The following is a 7,332-nucleotide window of genomic DNA, read 5'->3' as shown; positions in this document are numbered from 1 at the left end:
TCACGTGTGTCGATATATATCAACGGCGACAGGTGACAATGTGTGCACGTCTGGGACTCGAACCCGGGATCTCCTGCTTACATGGCAGGTGCTCTGCCCATCTGAGCCACCGAGGGCACAGACGATAGTGTGACTGCAGGTACTATCTCGCGCACGCCTCCCGCGAGACTCACATTCTCACCTTGCATGTCCACACACTACATTCGCAGTGTCCCACACCGACACACTCATTACTCGTGGAACACATTCTTACCAAGTCCAGTTCGGGGAATACGTGTGCATCTTCACAGAAGAAGGTCATGGCTGGTATTGCCAGAACCATATACTTATATTGATATGGACATGTCTTCCACGAGGAATGAGTGTGTTGGAGTGGGACTCTACGACTGTAGTGTATGGACATTCAAGGTGAGAATGTGAGTCTCGCAGGAGGCGTGCGCGAGATAGTCCCTGCAGTCGAACCATACACTGTGCCCTCGGTGGCCTAGATGGATAGAGCGTCTGTCATTTTAGCAAGAGATCCCGGGTTCGAGTCCCGGTCGCGGCACACATTTTCACTGGTCCACGTTGATATTTATCAACGCCCGCGAGCAACTGACGGTATTAATATAATTCTAATTTCTTTAAATTAAATAGTCAAATAAAACTTTGTCCGATCTTCGCTGCTGGCGAGTGCTTCTATACTACAGAAAACTGGCAATATTATCCTACTGATTATAGTTTTTAGAAGCTCTGCTCAAAAATTATATTGTAATCGGTTATCACAGCACTATGCAGGTATTACGTATAGTCCAGCGATAAAGAGTGAAAACTGCGGCAGGAGAACTCTCTTTTTCGTTTTAATTTCTCTGTTTTTAAGGGCTAAAAGCAGATAACGGCATACTACGTAGACACAGCAGCAGATCAGGCACTTTCTACTTTTATCCAGAACTATGAATGATTTGTTAAATTTTAACTTTTTTCCTTGTATGATGTCGCAAGTCGACCAAATCTAACTTTGTTCTTCACTCGTACCGCATATCGTAAAATACTTCCAGACTTCCAGATGGTGCCATTCTATGTTACAACTGACGTTCGACAACAGCGAGAAACTGTGTCCAGTCTCGCGCTCTGCTTGTATAACAGGCACAGTATTGTCTCGGCAATGTTGGACCAATCCATTTGTTGCTCGTTTCTATCAGCAGTGTTATTAAAGTGGCATACATAACTTTTCCCATTTTTTTCTGTAATAACGCCGTATTTCAGTGCTATGGAAATCTTACGAATAAAAATTACTCGTCTTTTTTTAAAAAGGTTTATTTGAAAACTAAAAATTTTACTACGACATCTGTGGCTAATTGATATATCTGTTTTTACGTGGTTATCAGGAAAAAATGAAAAGATACTTTTTATAACCGAGAGCAAACAAATACTGAAAGACATCGGTTATTCAGAACTAAAATACGCATGTCGTTTTAACTGATCGGTTTTTCTATCTATAAACTGCAGTGTCGCCATAGAAAAGTGTGTCGCTCCATCAATGTCCATAGCAACTTTGAGATATGTGTTTATGCGCAATATCGGCAAATGGAAACACGAAGAGGTAATAAGCACCTGAGCGATAGAATTTATTTCACAGTCAGAAAAGTCGAGTGACAGGCAAGACTGAATCACTGTAATAGAAATTATATGGAAAGCTGTGTAAAGGAAAATTTCCAGTTCTTTCGTGGATTCCAAAATTGAAGCAAATTCCGGGACACCAAGGTGACATAGTCTTATACGGATAGTATTCCATGACTAACGTAATTGGCCCATATACTGTACTGGTATACGGATAATATTACACGACTAACGTAATTTACCTGAAATAATTTACAAACATGTTACTGTAACATTCGCTACTACTCATTACGCTAATTCACCTTCAGCCATTAAGCGCAAATCTCAGTTATGATACGTGCGCCAAACAAAAATTTATCAACCTAGTAACTCAAGACAACTACAAACGATCATTGTGTGCAAAATAAATAGAACACTTCATAAGAAGAACATGACGGGTTTGAATCATTCCCACCGCAAAGGATGAAAAATTCAGGCTCGCACACAAGACCACTTGATAACTAACCAGAAATTCAGATTAGTTGTAGCTTCGGTGACAATCGCCTTTTTTACATTTTCCCCGTAAACTAGATAATTATGAAACGTAAGCAACTACTGTAAAATATCTGCGGCAACGGCCTTGCCGCGGAGGTTGCATCGGTTCACGTGGGATCACCGAAGTTAAGTGCGTTGTCGGGCGTTGAAGGCACTTGGATGGGTGATCATCCAGGCCGCCATGCGCTCTTGCCATTTCTCGGGGTGCACTCAGCCTCATGATGCCAATCGAGGAGCTACTCGACCCAATAGTAGCGGCTCCGGTCAAAAAATACCAACATAACGACCGGGAGAGCAGTGTGCTGACCCCCGCCCCTCCTGTTCGCATCCTCCACGGATGATGACACGGCGGTCGGATGGTGCTGTCCCAGTAGGTCACTCGTGGCCTGAAGACGGAGTGCTTACAAAGCAAACTACTCTCCAGTGGATGGTCGTACTACTGAGACCTTGATGCCTGGCATCAATAACAGATGGCAGCACAAGAGGTTGGCTTACGCCTACTGCCGAATTTTGCGATCTGTCGTAAGCCTGCGTAAGCACGTAGGGCCTTCCGTCTTAAGTGCAAGCATATCCATTGCGTTTTCTGTCAAGCGACTTGAGTGGAATATTTCATTATTTCTGAAATTTTATAGAAATGTTTTTCGTTGTATATCCTCACCATCGGTACTGAATTTACTGTAAAATTACTTGCTCACTTTTCGGAACTTCCGTTCATAGTAAATCGATACTATTTGAAGCCGTGGTAGACACGAGTCTAGTGTGCTTCACCTTCAGCACCTTCTGTGTCAGTCTCGGTTAATATGTCGCTGATTTCACAACGAACAGTTCGTTGTCTACTGAGTATACTGTCTGTTGCACGACACTATCCCTCCCACGCTGCTAAATGTAGGTCGTCGGCAAAATATGACTGCAGTGGAACAAGGGCGTCTGCAGAAATTTCCCCAGGAGGTGGTGGTGGCATTGGTAGTGGTGTGTGTGTGTGTGTGTGTGTGGAGGACTATTACTATGAAACTCACACAGTCCAGACCGCCAAGGAAAATAAACCTTGAGATTTGGAAACAGTGTTGATCTTATACCGCTTATACTGCATATTTCAAAATTCCACCTCTAAGGGGGAGACGCAGGACATGAAAGGATTTCTGAATCATGTAGCTATTAAGGTAATTTTGAAGCTAGGCATACGAACATTTGTATCTGGTTTCTAGGTCAGAAATAAAGAAATATGTGTTCCAGTATCTTTGGGAATTTAACCTCTATGAGGTGAAATAGTGGATGAACATTTTATTTTGAGATAAATAATTATGGAAGAACTATGAAAGTATTTTTAAGGCTACATCTACGAAAATTGGTATTTGACTTCAAGGCTACAAATAAGAAAATACGTGTTTCGGTGTTTTTGGAAGTTCAACCCCTAAGGGGATGAAATAGAGTGAGCTGGTGCGTTTCTGGCGCCAGTTTCCGTCGATCGTTGTTTCGATCTTTGAGTCGCGGTCCAGAGGACACTGCTCCCTAAGCGACTGTAGTAGTTCTCTGTGCAGCCCAACATCGGGCTTACCACGCTTACACTGGACACAGTTGCCAACAAATCGCCTGCCATCGCGATATAGGTTGGGCCAAAACATGTATTCCTGAACTCGGTTCAAGGTCTTGAAGAACCCCAAATGACCCCCGTCCGCCGACTCGTGGAAATATCTGAGTGCCATGCTAACTCGTTCCTGTGGAATACAGACCTTCACTTGGCCACGGTTGGCTCCCCCTTTACACAAGAGGCCCGCACGAAGGCAACAGCCAGTGACGACGTCGCCATCCACAAACTGCTGCATATTCGGTCCCCACCCGGCGTCCTCGGCCTGTTTGCCGGCTAAGTCGAAGAAGAAGCCGGGTGTCTCGGAGAGAAGGAAATTCACCCCCAGATCCGGCTCCACGTTTCTGAAAATGGTTCATTATGAAAGCATTATGAAAGCATATCTGACAATTCGTATTCGGCTAATCTGTTACAATTTTTAAAAACTACGTGTTTCACTGGTTTTTAACTTCGAGCATAAGGGGATGAAAATTTTAATGAAATATTTATTGCGTTATATTAAAATATTTTAAATCTGCATCTACGAAAACCGGTATTTCACTTCTCAATTAGATATAAAGAAATATGCGTTATACAAACAAGAATACAAACGGCTTGATTAACAAAAACCTTGGACCCTAGCTGTCAGCATTGCTTTTTGGTCATTCAGCAAAAGACCATGCTTCAACGGCGTTAAGTTTAGAAAAGTTTAGAAAGTGTTGCAGTTTATAAAAGACATAAAAAAAACGATTAAAGAAAAAATGCTTTGCAGACCATGAACGGTCTAAGTAAGTAAAGAAGCGGATGATAAGCTAGCTCTTTATGCAAATAAGTTGGTCAGTTTAAGTTCCGAGACATGTCATGCAGCAGGAACGGAATCCTATAATTGCTACGATTGGCTAAAGGAAAAGTTTTGCAGAATCACGCGAAATCACTTCTGCAAGTGGCTGAGAATCTCGTAATGAATAAAAATTCTGTACTGAGAATTCCAAGGTGGGAGAGGCGAGATTCCTCCCCCCCCCCTTCCCCTTCTCAGAATCCTATCCTTCTTTACCTACAGCAAAAAATAAATAAATAAATGAAACTAGAGAAATTTCTACTGTGAAACTATTTGCATACAAGAGAACGGCCATTAAAATTTAACTCTTAAAAGTTTTAAGCCCTGCCCCGTTCGAAAATTCAATTTCTTTGTAGTTGCATTTTTTAAAGGTGTACTTGTCTAGACTCCTGGAACGGAAAGGTTTTTTTTTTTTTTAATCCGTGCTTTACAAAAGTTTCTACAGTCCATTGTTTGAAGCAGTGTCACGGCTGCCATGAGCCGCGCGGGGTACCCGCCATGTGTCCAACGCCTTGTCACGGTTCGCGCGGCTCCCCCCGTTGGAGGTTCGAGTCCTCCCTCGGGCATGGTTGTGTGTGTGTTGTCCTTAGCATAAGTTACTGTAAGTAGTGTGCAAACATACGGACTGATGGTTCAAATGGCTCTGAGCACTTTGGGACTTAACATCTGAGGTCATCAGTTTCCTAGAACTTAGAACGACTTAAACGTAACTAAATTAAGGACATCACACACATCCATGCTCGAGGCAGGATTTGAACCTGCGACCGTAGCGGTCGCGTGGCTCCCGACTGAAGTGCCTACAACCGCTCGGCCACATCGGCCGGTCTATCATGTATTCTAGAAGAGCTGCACGGTCGTCAGTGGCGCCTGTTCTTTCTAGAACAGTTACTATCTTCATATCTATGGTTAAACGTCACCCAGCCATTGACCTTCGTCTGTGCGAATGTGCACAGGCTACCGGAAATCTTACGGGAATCGTCACCTTAGTGTGAGCCAGTAATGAGTGGATGGACAAATACCTATTAAGTACATTACGTAATCGGATTGTGGGCGGTTCGGGGTGTGAGTCTCACGGGAAGCGTGCGAGGGATAAATTCCTGCAGTCGTGCTGTTCATTTGTGCCCTCGATAGCTCAGATGGATTGAGCGCCTGCCTTGTAAGCAGGAGATCCTGGGTTCGAGTCCCAGTAGCGGCACACTTTTCAGCTGTCCCCATCGAAGTATATCAACAACACCTGTCGGCAGCTGAGGGTTTCAATTAATTATCAGTTGTGTAGGTGATTCGATGAACCCTTTGCCAGGCACTTAAATGTGTTTTGCAGGGTATCCATATAGATGTAGATGATAACTCGTCCCGTGTCGCACGTGCTCAAAAGGATTCATACTGCAGAATGCATGCAAACATACTCACCGAAAATACGGACGAATATCAAGTGCAGGCTGCCGAGTGCTGCATATCCAGCTTAGACAGATCGGCTTTTCCTGCCAAGAAGAACAGGAAGTTGCTGTCTAGGAACAATCAGAGGTAGAGGAAGGGCTGATAAATACTCCTTGAATTGCAGACTAAACGTAAATAACGAAAATACATTTTTGGTAAAAATTGGTCAAAACATAATCGTTTGCCCTCCGTATTGGATTAGCTGTTTTGAATATTGAAAATCTGACTTCAGATTCGTTTTCAGCGACATTAAGAATATATGTGTAACACTCAGTTCATGCAAATCGAAGTAATAATATAACTAAATGTTTTCCCTAAACTTTGAACACTTTTTTTTTTCGAGTAACGATTTTCTCAGAACGGCATGCAGCATAAATTAAAAGTGGTTCGATCTCTTAACTTCTACCTCTGACCCCTAAAAGTAAACACTTTTCTTAGGAACTTATAGCTATAATATGACATTTGTTAATATTAACTAATTTTTGTGTAGGCATAAGGAGTGAAACAAACCCCTCAAAATCGAACTCAAAGTTCGAATTAGCACTGTATCGTTAAATTTAAGGTTGTTTCATTGCGGTTAGGTATGCGCTCCCATTAATTTTATGTATTATCGACTGGTGTTATCCATTTTCAAGTTCAGAGAAATAATGTAGTATCAACTGATGTTAACCATTTTTGAATTCAGGTAACATCTGAGGTGCCACACTGCACGCACTCTGCGTACTCCAGTCTCGCAAGCCCTTGATCAAATCATAATTACGGGCGCCATTTTTTATTGAAAATCTAAAATTAAGCTCATAGTATTGTCACTCGTAATTCCCAAACAGATCGTTCGAATGTATTTTCATTGTCTCAAAAAAAATTTCAAATTTACCCTTTTTTGCTCATTTGTATGAGAACCTGGCCGTAACGCCGGAATACAGTCACTAGATTTTTTTTCAGAGACGCTGTACGTTCGCGAGAAGACTTTCGTTCTGCGCGTGTCGAAGGACATTCCTCAGATATTACTGTGTGTGTGCTACTCAGTCGTGCCATTTAAGTGTACATCTTTGCATAGTTTTCCTTTCACGATGTAAACAGTGTTCCGCTCAGTTGCTAACTGGCCAGTGAGTGGTTCCGAAGGTGTCGGATGTGCGGTGCGTTCGGTCTGCTAGGACAACAGCAGACTGGCGTGGTGCGATGGCAGAAGCAGACACTGAGGGAGCTAGCTGCTGGGACGCCAGCGAACAATTTATGCCAAGTAAGACGAAGAGGACTATTCTAAAATTACGAGCCGTCTAAAAAGTGTTTACCATTGGTAAATCTTGCTGTTGAGTCTGACAAAACTGACAGTTTTTCCTAGAGATACAGGAAATCCCCC

At 42.8% G+C, this 7,332-nt stretch overlaps 1 non-coding gene across 1 annotated transcript; it reads left to right on the top strand.

The window, feature by feature from the left end:
* Positions 1-5,655: 5,655 nt before the first annotated feature.
* Positions 5,656-5,730, top strand: Trnat-ugu (transfer RNA threonine (anticodon UGU)). The gene has a single exon. It is a non-coding gene; the product is annotated as a tRNA-Thr (tRNA).
* The last annotated feature ends 1,602 nt before the right edge of the window (positions 5,731-7,332 follow it).

The sequence above is a fragment of the Schistocerca gregaria genome, chromosome 9 (assembly GCF_023897955.1).
Source record: "Schistocerca gregaria isolate iqSchGreg1 chromosome 9, iqSchGreg1.2, whole genome shotgun sequence".
NCBI lineage: Eukaryota > Metazoa > Arthropoda > Insecta > Orthoptera > Acrididae > Schistocerca > Schistocerca gregaria.
This window is presented reverse-complemented; position numbering and strand designations above follow the sequence as displayed.